This window comes from Pseudorasbora parva, chromosome 1, assembly GCF_024679245.1.
Source record: "Pseudorasbora parva isolate DD20220531a chromosome 1, ASM2467924v1, whole genome shotgun sequence".
NCBI classification, from domain to species: domain Eukaryota; kingdom Metazoa; phylum Chordata; class Actinopteri; order Cypriniformes; family Gobionidae; genus Pseudorasbora; species Pseudorasbora parva.
The window spans coordinates 33,668,455-33,691,237 of NC_090172.1; the positions used below are offsets into that span (position 1 = coordinate 33,668,455).

The 22,783-nt window shown below is 41.4% G+C and overlaps 1 protein-coding gene across 3 annotated transcripts in view; it reads left to right on the forward strand.

Moving 5' to 3' along the window:
• The first annotated feature begins 1,572 nt into the window (after positions 1–1,572).
• Positions 1,573–22,783, forward strand: part of malrd1 (MAM and LDL receptor class A domain containing 1) — an 88,390-nt gene continuing 67,179 nt past the window's right edge. The window contains exons 1-3 of one of the 3 annotated variants that reach the window (XM_067450156.1): positions 1,573–1,974; positions 18,687–18,977; positions 20,171–20,231. The gene's annotated coding sequence lies outside the window, so the exon portion shown is untranslated. The remainder of the gene's footprint in view (positions 1,975–18,686; positions 18,978–20,170; positions 20,232–22,783) is intronic. The other 2 variants (XM_067450163.1, XM_067450147.1) reach the window with 2 other exon arrangements.

Below are 22,783 nucleotides of genomic sequence, written 5' to 3' on the forward strand. Positions count from 1 at the left end.
CAATGCTTGCGTCACTGTTGGGTTTATTTTGAGAAGCACTTTTTCCCCGTGGAGTTTTGGATTCACGAGTTTTACATAAGAAGTGGAAGGCAATGGTGTTTGAGACTCACAGTATGTGATGTCCACACTGTAAAACATGTTGGTTGGTTTTTGTTGGTTTAACTTAAAAAAGTAAGTAACCTGGTTGCCTTAAAATTGTGAGTTTATTGAAATTAAAACTTTGAGTTGATACAATGAAGGAAATTTGTTTAATAAATAGAAACTCAAAATATTATTGTATCTGAACCACATAAAAAAATTGATAAATCATGAAAATAGCACTATTTGACATGTTTCACTGCGTCATCAGAAATAAAACACACACAATTACCCAATATGCTTACAAAATCTTTTAATAATATTTTAATAAAGGTTGTCGAATCTCAAAAAATGTTCATTGTATTAACTCAAAATTTAAATTTCAGTGAACTCAAAATGTTAAGGCAACCAGGTAACTTTTTTTCTAAATAATTTTTTACATTGCATTTACTGAACTCTTATTATTTCGCTATGGCAAGGTTAATTCAATTTTTCATTCTGGGGCACCTATAAAAAATAAAAAAGACTTGAAATCACATGAAATTACAAATTAATTCAATCATATTTTTTTTTAAACCTACTTTGTATGAAGGTAATTCTCAACTACGTTATGAAATATAGGCCTATAGCCTAACTGAATTAATTAATATAGGCCAACCATTTTACTTCATGCATTATGTGTAAAATGGGTTAATTTATTTTTTTTCCCCTTCCATTAAATACATACACTGTATCTAATCTGTATATTAATGTATTCTTGTAACAACATGTTATGAAAAAAGAAGTGTAATAATGGGAGTAATAATGGCCAACATTTTCATATCTAAATATAGGAATGTTGATGTTTAATTTCTTTCCCACCTGTCTCTCAAAATGCCTGACAATCAGTGGACCTGTTTTGTAACAGAAAGTCATATTTTGAGTAGAAAGCCCATAACATTTTCCTGAGATGTTGATATTTGACGAACAATTTGAAAATGAGTCTAATCTAATCTAAATGATAATTACAAAACATAAACATAATCCATAAGAGTGCAAAATAAGATAATTTTAGAATGCTGAATTCGGTCATAAATTAACGTCAGTCATTTTTATCAACCAAGCAGAAGTTGGTGTAATTGTTACACCTCTAAACATTTTATATTTCTGAAAAGCTTTGAATGTGATTTCTGTATGACATCCAGACTTAAAACTGTGATGTGGTGTCAGAGAAATGCTCTCAAATATAATGCCATGTTCTACAGGGGACAACACAATTCTATTTCTGGGTCCCAGGAAAAATGAGCAGGCATTATTTTTAACCAATGAAATGCATTTGCACGAGCTTGTGACAATGTTCAAGGCAACCCGTAACCTGTGTTTTTCCTTCTACATAGTCAGTAAAAAAGTGCTCTACCCGTGAAAGTGCACTGAACCGTGCGCAATCACACCCGTGACTTCCCACCTGCGAACTCGTACGCGCTCTGACGTCACATAGCCCGCGAAACAACAACGGCAGCCCAGTGCCTGAGCGCAAGGAATTTTGGTAGCTTATATAGGATCTTTGCTCATTTACAATAATTTCTATTGCCGAATGTGCTTAATCCTTGCTTAATTGAGGGGAACTGAGGAGAATAAACGGCCCATATATAAAGCAAGAGAAGCTGTAGGCCTAATAATAGATTTTATAAGTTGACTTTCATAAACACCGCACCCGTAGGGGCTGCCGTTGTTGTTTCGTGAGTCGTGGTTTGAAGGTGATTTTAAGTCCCAAATTAACTTGCTCAAAAGCCTGTCTGGAACGCAGCATAAACCTCTCAACTCCATTGGATCCTAAACTATCAATCAAATTTCAACGCCTCTACAGTGAAGGAAGCACAGCAAGCAGTTTGGATCATTTCTGTTGCGAATGTAAAGGTAAACAAATAACTGTTTGTTTAAATAAGTACAGCGTTTTTCTTAACTCAAGAAACACTATAAGGCTAACTTAATGTTTTATGTAGGCCTATTTGAGGAGCCGCGAGAGTCTTGAGATAGTGTCGTCGAGTCATAGACAATTCCGCCTCTTATATATTATACGTAGCACTTATCTTTTATAACATGGAATATTATTTTGTCTGTCACCATACGCCTTGTCAAGGTAATGTCAGGTTAAATGCGGTTTTTACTGAAATTACAGAAGTTGCAATTGCACATTTCATCCACTCGGGTGTGGCATTGTACTGCGTTAGAGAAGTTTTTTTACGGTCTATGGTTAGAACAGCTCAAGTAAATGGTTTTACCACAAACCGGAACATGTTCAGAACAGGTATTTTCTACAATACATTTGAAAAGATTTTCTTGTATGTGGAAGTTGAGATTTGGTTGACTGTAATCGTACAGTAGCCTACTGCTTAAGTATTTTAGAGCAAATGTCTTATTTTAATCTTTTTAAGCATTATTTTATTTCCAAAGTCCAAATGTTCTTTTGTCTGTTGTTTTTCCTCTCTGTGTCTAAAATATATTTAGACAGATCATATGCATTTTGTAAATGGTTTTAGAGATCTTCTGTACAACGAGACAATATTGTAATGTACCCATGATAGCAGACAAACACTGAATCAGCGTTGAGTCAATGTTAATTCATCAACTAATATATCAGAGTCAATGTTGAAATTTAACATAGATTTTTCATTAGGTTTGCACCCTGAAATAATGTTTTTTCAATGATGAAAAATAGATCAAGATGGGATTAAAATTAATAGTTTTTCAAATAAAATTAAATCACTTATTTAACACTGAATCAACATAGACACACTATAAATATGGCTTTATGTATAGCAGGATTCTATGCCAGTTAATTGTATCTTTATTTTATTCCTTTCAATCAGAGACCTTGCATGGCTGCAATTGATATGATTTTGTATCAAAAAGTCACTCAAAGTAAACAACATCATTCAGTTTACATGCAAATGTATTTATTTATGCCCCTACAATTACAACAGGAAATCGCACATTGACTTAAAACAATTACATCTAAATTTATAATACAAATGCCAGGAGAAGGCCTTGGAAAAACATGACAACCTGCATCTACTAAATGGAAGTAAATAAAAATGGAAACAATGGAATTTTTGCACCGTCCCAGCAAAGATAAACTCTGATGCCTCCTTTTTATCAGCATTCACTTGTAAGGCATCTAAAACAACAAGATGTTAGTAAATATTTGGAAATGTGATTTATTATACATTACAAATAGGACCGCTGCCCTTACAGTGGTAGCCGGAAGTCGGCTCATGAATTCCTCTGCCATGCTATAGGGACCATCTTCTCGCAATGCCTAACAGTGTTCCAGCTCTGTGTTTGACTAATGCCAAGCACTAGTGAAAACCTTTCAGCGGCCGTTATGAAGCTTAAATATTCCATTCAGCAGCTGCTGGGTTTCAACAACTGCACCATCCGGCGTGCATTGTGGTCATTAAAGGGTTAGTTCACCCAAAAAATTAAATGTCAAAAAAAAATGTCATTAATGGCTCACCCTAATGTCGTTCCACACCCTTAAGACCTCCGTTCATCTTCGGAACACAGTTTAAGATATTTTATATTTAGTCCCAGATACGCATGTGCCGATATCAATTTTTCATGCTGCGATTAATTGATGAGGTTTTATCACGATATACGATATTATCACGATATTTAAATAAGTTGCAAAAAAAAAGTGTTGCCATAGCATAACAGCTTTAAGAACTATTTTTGTAAGAACAAAAATAACTGAATGTTTAAATACAATAATGCACCAAAAATATATACAGCTCTGGAAAAAAATTAAGAGACCCCTCATTGAGAAATCAATGTTTAGTTGTCTCTTGATTTTTTTCAGAGCTGTAAAAGTAAAATTTTCAAACAGATTAAAGTGCAAAAGAATTAGGCTATAAAGAACAACAGGTAGTCTTACAAATTACAATAAGGTCTCATTATTTAATGCATTAACTGAGATTTGGTACAGAAAGTATAATGTTTTTGTTAATGTTGGTTAAGAAATACTGATCATTGTTAGTTTTATCTTAGGTCCATTAAAAGTTATTTTGATTTTGATTTTAATGTTATTAAAAAGTAACTAAGAAATTAACATAGAATGATTAATTCTTTATAAGTATTTTTCATTGTCAGTTTGGTAATAATGAATTAACATGTTAACTAATGAAGTCGTATCTCAAAGTTATACTGAACAATAACAAAAAATTAGAACAGTTCTAATTATTAGAGTTGTAGTCCAGATTAAAACATAAAAATGTTTCAATTTGAAAATAAATAGCCTATTAAGTCTTTTAAGTATTTGATGCTGTGATGAACAACATTGAGATTACAAAAACGAATGGCTGTTTTAAAAACTACACGCGTTTTTTTGTTTGTTTGCTGGTTTCCGGGGTAACCGGCTTCATTCTGCAGTTCATCAGCGCCCTCTGCTGTCACTGAGCGTCACTTCAGCAGCGCGTCTCCTTCACCGGTTCAGTCATGTGCAAACGCACGTTGGGCTTGTTTATATCTGAGCGCGTGTCCCTTTGACGAATACAGCGGTGTTGAGCATTTATACGGTTGATGGGCAAAGTATTCTTGAGTGCATTCTAATTTTTTTTATAAATTGTTAATAAATTATTATTTACGATATTTTAAAGTGCCCACAATAACAATATCGTGCATATTCATTATCGTGATAAATCGCATTATCGAAAATCGGCACATGTCTAGTCCCAGAGCATGTATGCACACTATACTGTCCATGTCCAGAAAGGGAATAAACACATCATCAAAGTAGTCCAAATGTGACGTCAGTTAGTTTATTAGAATATCTTGAAGCATCGAAAATGCATATTGGTCCAAAAATCACAAAAACTACAACTTTATTTTTGATTCATGATTTAGATCGCGTGCCAAACTGCTGAAATCACGTGACATTGGCGATCTGAATCGTGAATAATTCCGCTGATTCAGAACCATTTGAATCTTTATTTGAGGATTGAAAACAAACCAGGAAGAGAAGACAGTGCTAAATAAAGTCGTAGTTTCTGTGATTTTTGGACAAATGTATTTTCGATGCTTCAAGAGACTCTAACTAACTGATGTCACATATGGACTACTTTGGTGATGTTTTTATTACATTTCTGGACATGGACAGTATAGTGTGCATACACTTGCCTATGCTCTGGGTCAGACTAAATATAAAATATCTTAAACTGTGTTCCGAAGATGAACGGAGGTCTTACCGGTGTGGAACAACATTAGGGTGAGTCATTAATGACCTAAATTTCATTTTTGGGTGAACTAACCCTTAAAGGAACATGGAGTTCTGCACAGACCGCGTTACATCCAAAGAGGCTCTCGTCGTGGGCATGTTTACCATCAGCCTGAACCACTCTGCTTCAGACATACCATCCATCTGGACTACTGTCGCACATCTATCGTGTCCTCACAACAGTTTGCTCTCTGTTTTGGTAACACAGGAAACACTGCGATATCTCATCAATCTAAGCTGGACTTAGCACAGAGTATTATGGCCAATAAAGAGATTTACCCCATCAACGCTCAAAATATATATTTTTAATGCACAATCCCTCACAAATAAATCATCTTTCATCCAAGACCACATCATGGATAAGAGATTAGACCTTATGTGCTTAACGGAATCATAGCATCAGCCTGCAGTTTACTCAGCACTTAATGATGCCGGTGGCTTAGCTGTAATTCATAGACAATCATTGGAGCTGTCTTTTCTTCCTGTGCGCCCACAGTCATCATTTGAATACCTTGCTTTTAAATATAAACCCTATTTTTCTTTTACAATACTCCTTATTTATCGGCCTCCCAAATCAAATTCTGTATTTATCACTGAGATGCATGATTTTCTTACAACACTGCTCTACTTCTGCCAACATTTTAATATTAGGAGATTTTAATATTCATGTAGATACCCCCTCCTGCCACCTGGCAGATGAGTTTCTGCAATTATTGGACAGCCTTAATCTCCAACAGCATGTGGATGGACCCACTCATTCTAGATGGCACATTCTTGACTTGGTCATTTTCAACTCTCCTCATATTAGAAACCTCTTGGTGTATGATCTGGGTGTGTCTGACCACCATGCCATCTTAATGGAACTGGCACGTCCCTCTTCCCACTGGTGGCGACATTCAGCGCCTGTCTGAGGTGACTCGGGAAGAGCTTCATTTCAAGGTTTTATATTACATTTATATTTACCTCAAATCGTCAATGTACATCGTCAATATATACATAATTCCCAACCCATTCACACACACACACACACACACACACACAGATGATTCGACTATCAGTCGACCATAGTGTAACGAACGCGCAGCGAACTTCACCCGCCGATCGTTAGCCTCCATTGGGACGATTTGGGCGGCCTTACAATAGAAAGATTTGACAATTCTGATTTGAATGTGTAAATCCTTTGTCGAGGACAACCCTAGCTCAGTCTCAGTTCTACTCTTGCATCATCAACAATAACCCTGGAATCTTCAAGAAGCTTTTGTCCACTTTTAATCACGCCCTCAAACTGCAAATTCACTCTATTTCAGAAGCCACAGAAGAGAGGTGCAATAAGTTCATGACCTTTTTTAGGAACAAAGTAGACAAAATTCACTTGCTCCTATCTAGCACCTCCACTCTGTCTGTCCCGACTGTTGATCCACAGCCAGGGACCTTCCAACATCTCTACTGCTTCTCCATCATCACACAGCGCGAGGTTGAGGACATCATCAGAAAATGAATCCATCCACATGTGCACTGGATCCTTTTCCCACAGCCTTGGTAAAATCTAACCTCTGTGTCTTAAGTCCCTTTATAACCAAGATCATTAATCATTCCCTCCAGACTGGCCATGTTCCTTCATCACTTAAAAACTGCTATCATCAGGCCACTTTTTAAAAAAATCCACTTTAGACCTAGATGTTATTAACAACTACAAACCCATCTCCAACCTTTCATTCCTCTCAAAGGTGCTGGAAAAAAGTTGTTGCTGCACAGCTTCAGGTCCATTTGGACCAAAACAATTTATTTGAGAAATTTCAGTCTGGTTTCTGCACTGGATACAGCACAGAAGCAGCTTTGGTCAGGGTCACAAACAGTCTTCTGATGGTGGCAGATGCTGGTTCCCCATCCGTTCTCATCCTCCTAGACTTAACCGCAGCTTTCGATACTATTCATCATAACATCTTCCTTCACCGTTTACGTTCCACCATCGGTGTCTCTGACTCTGTTCACAACTGGTTCTCTTCTTATATCACTGGGAGAACTATGTTGCAATGGGAGAAGGTACCTTCTTGTCACACAACGTCACCTGCAGTGTCCCTCATGGCTCAGTACTCGGCCCCACCCTGTTCGTCCTCTACATGCTCCCCTTGGCCGTGTCATCAGCCGGCATGGGATTTCTTTTCACTGTTATGTTGATGACACTCAGCTTTACCTTAGGACAAGTTCATCTCCCTCTGCTGACCATCCACTTTGATCACTTGCCTGGATGAGATAAAGGCATGGATGAAGCAAAGCTTCCTGCAGCAGCTCCAAGACTGAAGCAATTCTAGTCGGCACTCCTCTTTAGGTCCGGAAATCCGTTATCACCAGCATTGCTTTCTCTGATCAGGTCATTCCACTTTCTACATCAGTCACCAACCTGGGGGTCAGAATGGAGTCACGAGACTTCTTCCACCTCAGAAACATTGCCAAACTTCGTCCCATATTAACACTGGCAGATGTGGAGAAGCTTGTCCTTTGTCTCCTCCAGGCTGGACTATTCCAATGTGCTCCTTATTTGCATCCCTAGCAAAAATCTCCAGAGGCTGCAGTGTATTCAGAACAGTGCTGCTAGGATCCTCATGAGGGTGCGCAAATACGACCATATCACCTCCATTCTCAAATAACTCCACTGGCTTCCTGTGTCGCTCAGGGTTGAGTATAAGATCTCCCTCCTTACCCGCCAGTGCATTCATGGTGACACACCCACCTATCTCAAGGAACGCCTCACCACACAAACATCCACATGTAACCTCCGCTCTGTTTCTCTGTATCTTCTTAAAACTTGCAGACCCCACAGAATGCAGATGCTTTTAAACGTGGTCTTAAACCCCACCTTTTTAGCAGAGCTTTTGATTAATTTAATTTGTTACTTCTTTTTTTTCAGATTTATTTATTTATTTTGTTGTTGTTGTTTGTTTTAAATCTGTACTTTGCACTTTGCGATTTTTGTTTAATATAAAGTGCGTTACAAATGTATTATTATTACAAATATACTACACAATGAAGTGAAAAGATAGTAGTATTTTATAATAGTAAATAAATAAATAAAGTGTGAAAGTGAAACAAGTAAATTAATAATCAAGCAGCTAAATTAATAAAAGAGGAGCTGGATAGGCTACGCAGTTGTTTGGAAGAGATTATCCATTTTACAACACGAACTGGAGGGGCAAAAGTTTGCTAAATTTCTGCAGTTTGATATAGCTGCCTACAGAAGTTAAAGGGGGTGATGAATTGAGAAATAAACTTTCCCTTGAGCTTTTGCTATATAAAAGGTCATGGTAATACAAGATTATCCTGTAAGTTTCAGAGCTAAAAACATCCTTGTCAGTTGTTAGTGTTTTGGAGAGACCCTCAAAACCAGTGTAAAAAATAGCCTATTATTTTTTTTGTTATGATTTTCTGAATGTAAAAACCACACGAACGTCATTAGTTGACCTCAGACAACAGTATTAAAAAATAAAAGAAGCCAGTTCATGACACCTTTAATGATCTCACTCTTTTCGTTTCTTTCTTGCTGCATTAAAGATTAAATTGTAATTATGTAATTGTGGTCGGCCCTCGTGAGAATATACCACAGCTGAAGGCGTCTACGATCTGATTGTCCTATTTCCCCTCACCACGCCAACAGGTCAATCAGTTCGTAGCTCTGCTTCAGCTGTGCGATACCCAATCGAGTTGCGACCATAATTACTGCCATGCCAAAAATTAATCTAAAGCCTAGTTCACACTGCCCGATTTTTGCCCCGATTTTGAGTCGCCGACAGGTTTTGTGAAATCGCAGACAAATGCCTGAGATCACAGGCAAATCGGTGCTCGTGGACGTGAGTGACAATCACGCAGTGTGAATGATCAAAGACGCGATCAGAGAGAATCGCCAACGAGTCGCTGACGCCAGTGAGATATTTGGCATGCTAAATATCTAGACCTGTCGGCGATTCATACTCCTGCTGTGTGAACAGCGTTCTGACTGAATATTACACCGACAGCCAATGAGAGCGTGAGATAAAGGAGGTTTAGGGAGGAGTTATAGAGCATAATTTCAGTATTTTAATAGGCCTAGATATATTTACAATTCTATCAAACAGAAACAAAGGCCAAACATTTGCACATCCAGCCACAGCAGCAGCACATTACAAAGTTGTTTATTTACCTCAAACTGTCTTTGCAGAACACAATCCTGGCTCCGTCTCGCGCGAGAACTTGTCACATCGCACGTGTGTTTGGGAAACGTAGTTTGCGCACCGGAGAGAGAGTTGTCGGCGATTCTTCCTCTTGTTCAGTCATGCAGTGTGAACTCCTCTGTCGTCAAATCATCGTGCAGTGTGAACACAGCAGTGACTGAATGATACCCCAGATAGTCATGCAGTGTGTAAAGAACAGTGACCCGACGAGTTTGAAAATCGTGCAGTCTGAACTAGGCTTTACCGTCCAAACGCCTCTCGTTTCTACACTGGACGAAAATGGGATGATTTTAGTGTCAAATTGATTAACCTGTGGGTGTAAGAAGGAAGATGTGCATTTGTGGATCCGGTGCCGCGCAATCTTGCATGCATTCATAGACTTGTTTGTGAGTCGATCTTATTGTCTCACAATCCAAATAAGTCAAATGGGATTGACTCATAAGAGTTTCCAAAAATGCACATTTTACTCATCGCACGCACAGATTAAGTTAATCATCTTAATACTAAAATCATCCTATGGACAAACACCTCACAACAAATGACGCACAACAAAAAAAAGTTGCACGAGTCAGATTTTGGTTCGAAATCAGACGAAAATCAGTGTATGCCAATCTTAAAAAATAAAGAAGAATAAAAATATGATAGGGTTTGGTAAAAATCTAACTGAAACTAATGGATTAAGATTATCCTGGCCATTGGTTGTGTACAAGGGCGTTCAAGTGACATTAACATCGCAGTTCGCTGACTCACCCAGGAGAAGCACACAAGTTGTAAGAAATAAAGATAAATAAAGTCATGAAATGAAAATTGAGATTAATTTTATTAATATTTTTTTAAAGACAAGATATATAATGTGACATTATATATCTCGCTGCATGCAATGTAGCAAGAAGAACAGAATAGGGGATTGGTAACAATTATTAATAATAATAATTTTAAAATAATAATTATTAACAATACTAATAATAATCAACTCGTTTGCCCCATTGAGTTTAATTTATGGTAGGAGTTTTTTGTTAATCCACACACTTGTTGGCAGAGATTCATCCTTTGAGGATAATGAGTGTGCTCACATTTCACAGAAATGTACCCAATTGATTTGGATTTGCTTTAACATGTTGAATGATGGGATGGATAGATTGTACGCAAGCCTCATCGTTGGAGAATTAAGCTGACCAAACATCAGCATTGATTTAATGTTTGTTTTTTCACCACTTAAAAGCATGGAATTATCAACATTGATTGATCCGATATTATTTAGCATTGAATTTTCAACATTGGTCCAATATTCTTTTAGCATCGAATTTTCAACATTGATCCAATATTACTTAGCACTGATATTTCAACCTCAACCAAAATTATGATTCTGATGGAATTTCAACATTGACTCAATGTCACAATGCTATTTGGGTAGTCATCACAAGTGAGTTTTTGAAATTTTCTGACATACATTTTGTGATTCATTAGCCTTGCACACTGTATATTTTATGCTTGCACTCTAGCAAATGCTTTATCTGCAGTTATTAAGGTAGATTATTAATAATCAATTTATTGTTAATAATCAATCTACCAAGCCAATCACAGTCTTTTACTCTGTTTAAAGATCTATCAAGTATTCCAGTAATACTCCAATATTTAGTGCATGGCTTTCATCAGTGTATGGATAATCATTACAGTTCCAGACTGTGAAGATAATGCACACTTAGCCAACTGATGTAATGGCATACATTGTATTAGAATCCAGTGGAAACCTATTTATCATACTTTGTTTACTTGTTCACAGGACACTGGGTGATTAGGAAACTTGCACACCTACAAAGTCACAGAATTACTGGCATTGAAAGACACTTCTGTTTTCCTCTTACACCAGCCATATTAAAGGGGTTCTTTTTTTATTATCTTGTGTTCGAGATCCACCTATGGGAAGGGCATCCATATCTGACAGGCAGACCATATCTGATCTGAGTCTAGTAAGACTGACAGAAGCACAGCCTGGAAAGGTCCCACCCCCTGTGGGCATATAAGGCCTGCATGCGCTACTGTTCACCATTTGACGTTCGCTTCTCGCAATCTGCACTGACACAGTTCGGTAGGAATTATGCTGCTCACTTTGCTTGTCTGCAGGAGGAAAAATCACCAGATTTGCCTCCGCCAGGTGTGACAGTTATATTCTGCCAGTTTAGCTGTTGAGTAGAGCTGTAGAGTGTTTGCTCTTGGAGCCGTCCACACTCTTGCATCTTCTCGACTGTTTCCACGGCTGCCGTAGTTTTTCCACGGCTGTTTTTCGCCAGTATGTCGCTCTCTATTTCTTCTTCACCCATCACCAGCTTATCACAGGCCTGACTTCATTGAGAGAGGCATTGGAGAACCTGGAGAATTGCAGTCCTTGCCTGTTGCTGTCTAAAAATCTCCTTCAACGCCACCATAAAATTGCTGCTACCCAGTGTGTCGAGCTCGACTTTTCTGACTCAGATGTGGGACATGGTGATACCTATAGCATATTATGGCTTACAACCCTCTGGTAAGCCCTGGGGGAAATCGACTCCTGCTGTTTCGTGAAAATCCTCAATCTCTACCCCCACCAACTCGAAACACAAGTGGCCTGCCCAATGTTTGTCTTATGGGGGCTTCGAGTCCACATTCACAAGCGACAAGCTCTTTGGACTCTCTTCCTGCCACAGAGCCCCTGTCCAAAAGATGGCGAGTCTCTTGTGGAGGGCACCCCTCTACCGAAGCTGCCCAGCCCATGTATTCAGTGGAAGTTGTGCGTTTCCCCCCAACGTTCAGGGGGTCAAAGTGCAAAGGCAGTTTCATCACACTGCACATACTGTTTTCCCCTCACACAGTTAATAAAGGCTTCAGCCCCAGTGTTCCCCAACACAAAACACACAAAACACATGAAATCAAATGAATTCGTTACAGAGAGAGATCCTCTCTCTGCAGTAAAGCGCTTTTCTTTGCGCAAAGTGAACATCTCTGAACCCCTACATGCCGTCCCTAGTTCCCCTAAAAGAATACACAAATCCAGCACCGCTGGATTGAGTACACTCGTGAGCTATGCGTTAGCATGGCAAACTGTAGTTGCCCTTGAATTGGTGACGCGCACAATAATGCAGGGCTACCGATTGCAGTTTGTAATGAAACCCCCCGCATTTCAGCGCTGCTCACTTTATGAAGAAAGAAATCTCCTCTTTTCTGAACAAAGGTGCTATTCAGGTGGTTGCCCCCAATCTGATAAATTAGGGATTTTATTCTCGTTATTTCCGAGTTCCAAAAAACCACTGTTCTCTCCGCCTAATTATGGACCTCAGAGTATTAAACAAACAGTTGAGGAAACACAATTTTTGAGGAAACAACTTTTCACTCTCCGCCCTTTTCCTCCGATCACAAGCTAAATGTTCTGTGTCCTGTTCGTGCCTTAAAGACATATTTGGCTCTGACCGGTGCTTTCTAGAAGAGTGGCCAGCTCTGTTTCATAGACACTTCCTCACAAGGGGAATCCCATATCTAAGCAACACCTCTCGCAGGGAGTGCAGCTCCCAGGGACATCAGAGCTCATTCCACGAGGGGCTTTGCCGCCTCTTGCGCTCTGTTCAGGGGAGTATCACCGCAGGACATTTACTTTGCTGCCATCTAGGCTTCTCCCTATACAGTTGTGTGTTACTACAGGCTGAATGTCACCAGAACCTTATTACATTCTGATTTGGAGGTGGGGTAGTCTTAACCCTGTCTTCTTTTGTGTGTGCCACACGTTTCATGTCCTGCTTGTACACCGCAGTTATGTGTGTGCATCGTTGTGGATGGTTCATGATTATGGGCCATGTCATGCACTGCCCCTTCGGGTGACTCTTTCTCTGGCTTACAGAATCTCACTGTGAGTGTATTGGGGAGCTGTCCATATTTCTCCTATAGGTGGATCTCAAACATGAGATGATGAAAGCGAACAATGGGTTACTGTCGTAACCTTAGTTCTCTAAAACATAGAGGGGAGAGATCCACCAGCTTTGCCTTGCTTACTGCACGAGAAGCGAATATACTTACTGTGAACTGCAGCATGTGCAGGCCTTATATGCCCGCAGGTAAGGGGTGGGGCCTTACCAGGTATTGGCTATGTGCTTCTCTCTATCACCAGACTTGGTGCAATTGGATGCTTCTGCAGAGGTCAGGTACGGATGCCCTTCCCATGGATCTCTCCGCTCAATATTTCAGAGAACCAGGGTTGCGACATTAACCTACTGTTACGAACTGCAGATCTACTCCCATTGCGTAGAATGTGCAAATACAATGGCCCTCATTTATCAATCTTGCATAGAAACGGCCGTATATGTTGGCGTAACATTATGCTTACACTCCTCTCACCGCCTGATTTATGAAGCTGTGCGCACCTCTGCAATCCAGGTGTATGCAATACTTGCCCTTGATAAATGCCGCGGCTGAAAACGATCATCATTAGAATAACACGCCCCTATATATTTGAGTCTCCGCCTCCCCCACGCCCTCATTTTACGCCATGGACACACAGAAGACGGCACAGAAGCGAAACTTCTCCGACGTGGAGATCGGGCGCGTCTCAATCATCTCACTAGTCCACTAGTCAGGGTACTGATTAGGACATAAGTCAATGGGCTAAACTCCCTGATCAGTGCCCTGACTAGTGAACTATTGAGATGATTGAGACGCGCCCATCAAGACCATCAGGAAAGTGGAAAAACGCAAAATTGTTTTATTTGAGAGTTTAAAGAGTGGGAATAAAGGCACCCACAAAAACAAAATGTGGACCTAAATTAAGAGTAGGCCTACTGTTAATAGTGTGGGGGTTGAGAAGCGCACTCCAGCAGTTTAAATAGCTGTTTGGATGAGAAATTATCAAAATGCATTATTTTACAGAACATGTTTTGAAACAATTAGCATTTAATTTCGTATCACAGCACATGTAGACTGTTGGGGTGTACGATAGTGATGATGATGTGATATGGAGTACCATTCATTCACATTAATAATTGCATGGCAATTTTGACAAGATTCTTCTTATTATTATGATTTTTATTATTAATGACGCTTATTGTTATTTAGAAGAATGTCGTTATTATTTATTTTATTATTATTTAAAAGAAGAAGAATGTCATTTTTATTATTTTGTCAGTCCCAGTCCGTGCGCAGCTGCCGGGCCAGGCGGGTCTGAACCGTCAGGTAAAGCGCACAGGCTGTCAGGCTCGCGACTGGAGGAATACATGCCTACAAATCAAATGCTTGATATCACACAAATTAAACATTGAAGTCCATGTTGCACAAAATTAAACACTGAAGTTTATAATTACTATGTTGTTGTTTTTACAGTGGGTCATAATATAGCATATATTTGTCAGTGCGTTTTGTGGTGTTAGGAATTGTTTTTCTGCGCATTTTCACACTAACTCAAAACGTGCGTACACCACCTCCTGAGCTGGCGTAGGATTTGAGTGTGCCGTACGCCAACGTCTATATTGATAAATCTCAGTCACCTTGGGTTTGGGTGTAGGCAAGGTGTGCGCTGGAAATTTGGTGTACGCACTTTTGATAAATGAGGGCCAATGTAAATAAGAGATTTGGTGCATATATACAGTGTCATTGATTATAATAGGAGTTTTAGCAAGAGTCCAGAACTCATTGTGTTATGTGATTGACAGCTCCAGTGATTATAAAGGGAGCATTCTAAATGCTTTCTGTATATACATTAATCACAATTTAAATTATTTTCATGCTACTAAGAGAAACAATTAGAAGTTGACAATTTAGTCACTGGCTTGATTTACTGATGCATAAAGAGCCATAAATTATTTTGAGACAAAGAAGTAGTCTGACTGTACATGGATCACATAAATCATTGATCACAGATCAAACATAGAATTAACACAGTTACTTGCATGTTGTGGCATTACCTTTGGGTCCATATCTTACCGTCTGTTTGCAAAGCCTGTGCAGAAACGTGATTGATTTTTCAAAGAATCTACAGTGAAATGTTCCGAACAAACAATTGCTGCTCTTCTGAATGATTCACAAAGTGGAAAAATAAATAACTTTCCTGAAATAAGGAACCTTTGGAATGTAATGCAGTTTTTTTCCCCTCCTAGAAGTAGGCGTTGATCTGAGTCTTTCGTTGCACTTACAAAATTCCCAACAAGTTGCTTTGATTCCTTAAAAGCTCTTTTTGGACTAACAAGGAAGTGGAGTTTTGAAACTAACAGGATGTTTTAAAGGAACTGTGTGTAAGAAATGTATTTTATCATAAAATGGCCCTGATATGTCACTATACATTAATAAATCATATTAATTTCAAATACTTACACTCACCTAAAGGATTATTAGGAACACCATACTAATACTGTGTTTTACCCCCTGTCGCCTTCAGAACTGCCTTAATTCTACGTGGTATTGATTCAACAAAGTGCTGAAAGCATTCTTTAGAAATGTCGGCCCCTATTGATAGGATAGCATCTTGCAGTTAATGGAGATTTGTGGGATGTACATCCAGGGCACGAAGCTCCTGTTCCACCACATCCCAAAGATGCTTTATTGGGCTGAGATCTGGTGACTGTGGGGGCCATTTTAGTACAGTGAACTCATTGTCATGTTCAAGAAACCAATTTTAAATTATTTGAGCTTTGTGACATTGTGCATTATCCTGCTGGAAGTAGCCATTAGGATGGGTACATGGTGGTCATAAGGGGATGGACATGGTCAGAAACAATGCTCAGGTAGGCTGTGGCATTTAAACGATGCCCAGTTGGCACTAAGAGGCCTAAAGTTTGCCAATAAAACATCCCCCACACCATTACACCACCAACACCAGCCTGCACAGTGGTAATAAGGCATGATGGATCCATGTTCTCATTCTGTTTACACCAAATTCTGTCTCATTATCATCTGAATGTCTCAACAGAAATCGAGACACATCAGAGCAGGCAACATTTTTCCAGTCTTCAATTGTCCAATTTTAGTGAGCTTGTGCAATAGGTCGCATTCAAAGGGTGCCGTCTCATTTTAAAAAAAGTGAGTAGGACACTCCAAATGCGGCCTTCGAATGCGCCCTTCTTTCACAGGAATTCGGAGTGTGCATGAGGTAGGGCTGGGCGATATGACGAAATATATCGTCTGGACGATAGAAAATGTCTATCGTTTTATATAAGGCTCTATCGCTTACGCCACGATAAGGCGTTTATGGCAGAATTTTACGTCAAGATGCACCTCACGCCACGGCTTGCCCATGCACGCTGCAATACATAAACAAAGTGGAGTAAGACGGTAGTAGACGCGGTTCAGACCAGGGTAATTCTCAGAGTAATTATGCCAGAATAGTGGCATAAGCGCTCAAAACAAACTTCAGACACAGACGCTGCAACGAGCTTTTACGCGTGGCACACCATATAGCCATATATTGAAATATTTTAATGGCAGGTGTAGGGATGGCGAAAACTAAACATTTTCTTGACCGACCACCGAGCCTCATTAGCCGGTTGAAACCGGTTAACCGATTAGTTTAAAATATGCTGCGCTATTTGAAATAACAGCCTCGAGCCGCGCTCCCTCTGTCTCTCTCTCACTCTCTCACACACTCACGCGCTGCCGCCTCCCTTCCACTCACGTCACTTTTTTAAAATCCCCCACAGCGCGAAACACGAGTCCCGCAAACGCGCCGCAGAGGAGCTTGTTTGTAATCAGAGGACAAATGGCTCCTTAGTTTCGAAATGGTTTAGGTACAAGGTGATCGCGTTGTAAATAAAGGCGTTTGTCCAGCGTTAGAAGCTCATTTGAAACATTACCGCGGCTCATTTAAGAAAATGACAGCTCCGAAGAGACGCCGCTTTAGTTCGAGGTAGTGCTAACAATAATAAAGAAAGACGATCAACACCTTGTGTTACCACTGAAATGAAGATGTAATATATTTCCAAATGTAAGCCCATCTTAAGCGAAATGCAAGCTTCATACTGTCGTCTGCCCTGGCTCTAACCTCGAGTGTTTACTTTTTGCAAACCTTGTGAGCGCGCAAACCCAAACGCTGTGACCTCGCTCCAAATGTTTTTATTGGTTTATTAAGTACAAACAGGCGAGTTATGATAAATTGAGTGCGAGGGATATGTTCACTTCACACAAAAAGATTTTGGAATGAGACGGCCAACTGTAGTAGCGTTTAGTCCACTGTCTATAATAGCCTAATTTAGAGATCACTTTTTTATTTATTTTAACCAACAACTTTGATTGGTTAACGTTGATATGGTCAGCCATCGGTCAAACGGTCATCGGTTAACATCCCTAGGCATGTGTTAACTTTACCAACAGTCTTGCTTTAAAAAAAGGTTCTAAATAAAATAAAAATGTAGTCCATACTACCTTTATTTGTTTTGTATATAATTTCAAACTGCATTTCCACATTGCAATTTTGTATAGACTATTCATAAACTGAATTAACAGAAAAATTGCTATATCGTTATGTATATCGTTATCGGGATATCAAATGAGCTATATCGGGATATGAAATTTTGGCCATATCGCCCAGCCCTAGCATGAGGTGTAGCCTTTGCGGCTGGAGATAGGCATTTTCAAGTTATGAATAAGTTTCTTTCATATAACTGTCGTGAGAGCGTAACGAGGCTAAATGTGTTGGCATAGCAACGTGATACTTCCTGCCTGTGTGTTCAAGGAAGGACGTCTTGTTTAATTCTGATTGAAGACACTCCATTTACTGCATCCTACACAGAGGACGCAGCCTTCGAAATTTAATGAAATGGGACACAGCTTATGTCACTGACAACAGTAGTCTTGCCACGATTCATCAATCCATCATCTCATTCTCTTTGTGTTGTGTGGTTGTGTTGGGGGCGTGGTTTCTGATTATTGTCTGATCACCATCACCTGCTGCACTCATCACCGCTGCCTTCTTATACATGTCACTGTCAGCACTTATTGTCAGATCATTGCAGGCTTCTGTGGTCCTTGGTGTCATCACGAGCCACTGACCAGCTCACCGCCATTCACCATCTTCTTGGACTGCCTGATCGCTCTGCACTTTTCCTGCTGTTGTTCTTGAGTTTCTCTGTGCTCTCCGGACTTTTGTGAACATTGTGCAGTTCTGTCAAATAAATGAGTTTTAATAAATGAGCATTTCGATCTCTCAGTTTCCTTCTAGTATCTGACAGAACGATCTGACCGTGAAATGGATCCAGCGAGAGTTGCAGAGCTGCAAGTTTATCTCACAACCAGTAACCAGAGGATGGATCGCCAAGATAAACAGGTGACGGCGACCACCCAGGCGGTACAGGCTCTCGTGGCGCAGGTGTCCGAGCTCTCCAACCAGATACAACAGCTAAGACAACCCACTGCGCCAGCCCAACCGCCGGTTCCCTAGAACCCAGTGAACATCAGTGGCCAGCACGAGCCTCGCATCCCCACGCCGGAACGTTATGCAGGTGAGCCTAATCTGTGTAGATCCATTTTAACCAGATTCTTCCTGTTTTTCTCTTTACAGCTCATGACATTTGCCACGGAGAATTCTAGAGTGGCACTGGTGCTAAATTTGCTGGCGGGCCGTGCTGCGCTGTGGGGAACGGCGGTTTGGGAAAACCATCATCCGTGCTGCTCCTCGTTCCGGGCACTCTCGGAGGAGATGAGACGGGTCTTCGACCGTGCTGTGGTGGGTCGTGAGGCGGCCCAGAGACTCGCGGTGGTTCGCCAAGGCAATCCTTCCGTCTCCGATTATATTATCGAGTTCCGTACTTTGACAGCAGAGTGCAAATGGAACGAGGAGGCGCAGTGGAATCGTTTCCTGCATGGGCTGGCTGACCGTGTCCAATGGGAGATCTTCGCGCTAGAGCTGCCCACTAATCTTAACAGACTCATGGAGTTGGCTGTGCAAGTGGATTCACGCCTAGAATACCGTGACCAACGTTTTTAGACAAGGAGATCACCAGAATGCCAGGAGTTTCTGGTCAATGACACGGTCAGCCCACCCAACGATCAGGAGCCCATGTAGGTTGGGAGAGCTTGGCTTTCCCGGGAGGAGAGAGAACGCCGGAGGACGGGAGGTCTATGTCTTTATTGTGGCGCGGCGGGGCATTTCCTCAACCAGTGTCCGTTAAAAGACCGAGCCCGACAGTAGAACGGGGGTTCCTGTCGGGTGGAGCTGCGGAAAGCTGTGGACCTGTCGGGTGGAGCTGCGGATCGGGTGGATTGGGGAAATCCTCGTCCGCGACTCTCCTTCCGGGAAGGTTGCAGTGGGCAACCAGATCTCATCACTGCCAGGCGTTGGTGGACTCCGGGGCAGAGGGTAGTTTTCTGGACGGCAGACTGGCTTCACAGCTCCAGATCCCCCTCACCCCCCTTCCCAACCCCATTGCTGTGCACACCCTTAACGGACAGACTCTCCCCACCATCACTCACACCACTGACACCATCACACTGGTCATATCGGGCAATCACACTGAAACCATTAAATTTTTCATCACGGACTCCCCTCTCATCCCCATTGTTCTCGGTCATCCCTGGTTATTGAAGCAAAATCCCAGGGTTGACTGGGGACACAACTGTCATTGGGTGGAGTAATCAGTGCCATGCCTCTTGTCTTGTTTCTGCTCATTCGTCTGTGTCTTGTTCTGTGTTTCAGGAGGAGACGATGGATTTATCTAATGTGCCAGTGGAGTACCTTGACCTGAAGGAGGTGTTCAGTAAGTCCCGGGCTGCTTCTCTCCCTCCCCACCATCCCTATGACTGTGCTATAGACTTACTACCAGGCAAGTCTCCGCCCAAAGGCAAGTTATACTCTCTTTCTTTACCTGAGAGGGAGGCCATGGAGAAATACATTTCTGATTCTCTAGCTTCTGAGTTCATCCACCCCTCTTCTTCTTTTTCTTCTTTTTGTGAGTAAGAAGGATGGTTCTCTGCGACCTTGTATTGATTCCTGGGGGCTGAACAACATCATGGTAAAGAATACTTATCCTTTGTCGTTGATGTCTTCAGCCTTCCAGAGGTTACAGGGAGCATCTGTATTCACGAAGTTGGACTTACGTAATGCTTATCATTTGGTGCGCATAAGAGAGGGGAATGAGTGGAAGACGGCGTTTAATACCCCTAGGGGCAATTTTGAATATTTGGTCATGTCCTTTGGGCTTTCCAACTCCCCTGGAGACATGGTCGATCAGTTTCTGTATGTCTACCTGGACGACATTGATTTTTTCTTCATCTCTCCAGGAGCATGTCCGACACGTTAGACTAGTGCTTCAGAGGTTGCTAGAGAAATGCGCGTTTCATGCACAGTCTGTTTCTTTCCTGGGTTATATTGTCTCATCCGAGGGAATGTGCATGGATCCTGACAAAGTTAAGGCTGTGATAGATTGGCCCAGTCCAGATTCCCGTAAGGCCCTACAGAGGTTTCTGGGATTCGCTAATTTCTATCTGCGTTTTATTCGCAATTTCAGCCAACTAGCCGTGCCTTTGATGGCATTAACCTCTTCCAGAACTGTCTTCAGGTGGTCTGGTGCAGCCGAGGCTGCATTTTCCAAACTTAAGAGCCGCTTCGTTTCGGCTCCCATTCTGGCGACTCCTGATCCATCTAGACAGTTCGTGGTGGAGGTTGATGCATCAGAGACAGGGGTAGGCGCAGTTCTTTCCCAGCGCTCTTCCTTGGATGACAAGATGCATCCGTGCGCGTTTTTTTCTCAGCTGAATCTGCCCACTGCTTCCCCTGCGTCACGAGCCACAGACCAGCTCACCGCCATTCACCGTCTTCTTGGACTGCCTGATCGCTCTGCACTTTTCCTGCCGTTGTTCTTGTGTTCTTGAGTTTCTCTGTGGTCTTCGGACTTTTGTGAACATTTTGCAGTTCTGTCGAATAAATGAGTTTATCGCATTTGGATCTCTAAGTTTCCTTCTAGTATCTGACAAGTCTGGCCAGGATATTGTCATTTAAAAGTTGTTGTTGCAGCCGTCAACTGATGTTGATGTTGACATGTTGTGTTTTGGCCTGAAGCTCCACCCTCCACCTATCTAACAATCACAAAGTCAGTAGTGTTTCGGCATCCAGGTTGCCAGATCTGCTCTAGTTACCACAGCTGCAGCTACAAACATTACTGCTGGTTCCTGCAGCCTATCTGGCAACCTCGAGTCAGGGGGGAGGGGGAGGGGGGATACACTGCTCTACAGTAATTTGAAAGTGACTGCAGTACCAGTTTTGGCCACAATCTTACATACACTTCCTTGTAAAGGGTTACTTCAGTGATTAGCAAATGGCTTTGTATAAGTAGAAACCCTGGACTATATTCAAATGATTGTGCTGTGATGTCGGTCTGAAAAATATATACAAACCCAATTGCAGAATAGTTGGGATATTTTGTAAAATGTAATAAAATGAAGAATCTGGGATTTTTGTTCATTCTCTTTCAGGTTTATATAGTACATCATGAAAAGGAGAACCATACAATGACATCTATGAACTGTTGAGCAGCCAGGGCCGTACCCACCATTGAGGTCCCCGAGGTCCGGACCTTGGTAATTCTCCGAGGTGTACATAATAGAAATTGCAAAATAATAGCCTATTAAGGCGGCGTCTTACAAACAGGTGTTCTCGCCGCGCCCGGCGTATGTTTTCAATTGTGCCAAAATGCGTTCAAATGCGCCACACTTTTCAATAGCGCCAACAGCTGGCAGGTTTTATCCATTTTTACGCGTTGAGCGTCCACAGTTCAACCTTGGGTGAACATCAATGTCCAATCACAGTGGAGGAGAGGCGGGACAAATGCCACAACCACCAACCGGCGCTTCGAACAACGACTGATGTTTGACATCACAACACCGCGAGAGCGCTTAATAATACGGTGTGATAATGTTCGTATTGTGAGGAAGGAAGAGGACACAGGGGTCGGCTTGACTGCTGACGCTTTATTCAAAATAAACTCAATTTTTGTCCACTCTCCGCGAGTGTGTATTTCTCTCAGTCACTTCCGGGTTCCGGTTCAACATCTGCTTCCGGGTCAACGTGCTCAGGTTCTCAGTGTCAGCGTGTAGCGTCAGCAGTCCCTCTCTCTCTTCCTGGTCTCCGGTTCCACCGATGTTTTATACCCTCTCCGAGCTCATTACTGGAACAAGAGACAGGTGTTATTAATCTGCGTCCAACCCACTCACTTACCGCTCGTCCCGCGGCTCTCTCTCCCGCTGCAGACCTCGCTGAACCACGCCCCCCTTGCCACATACCCCCACCGCCCGACTCAGGCCGGGGAGCCGT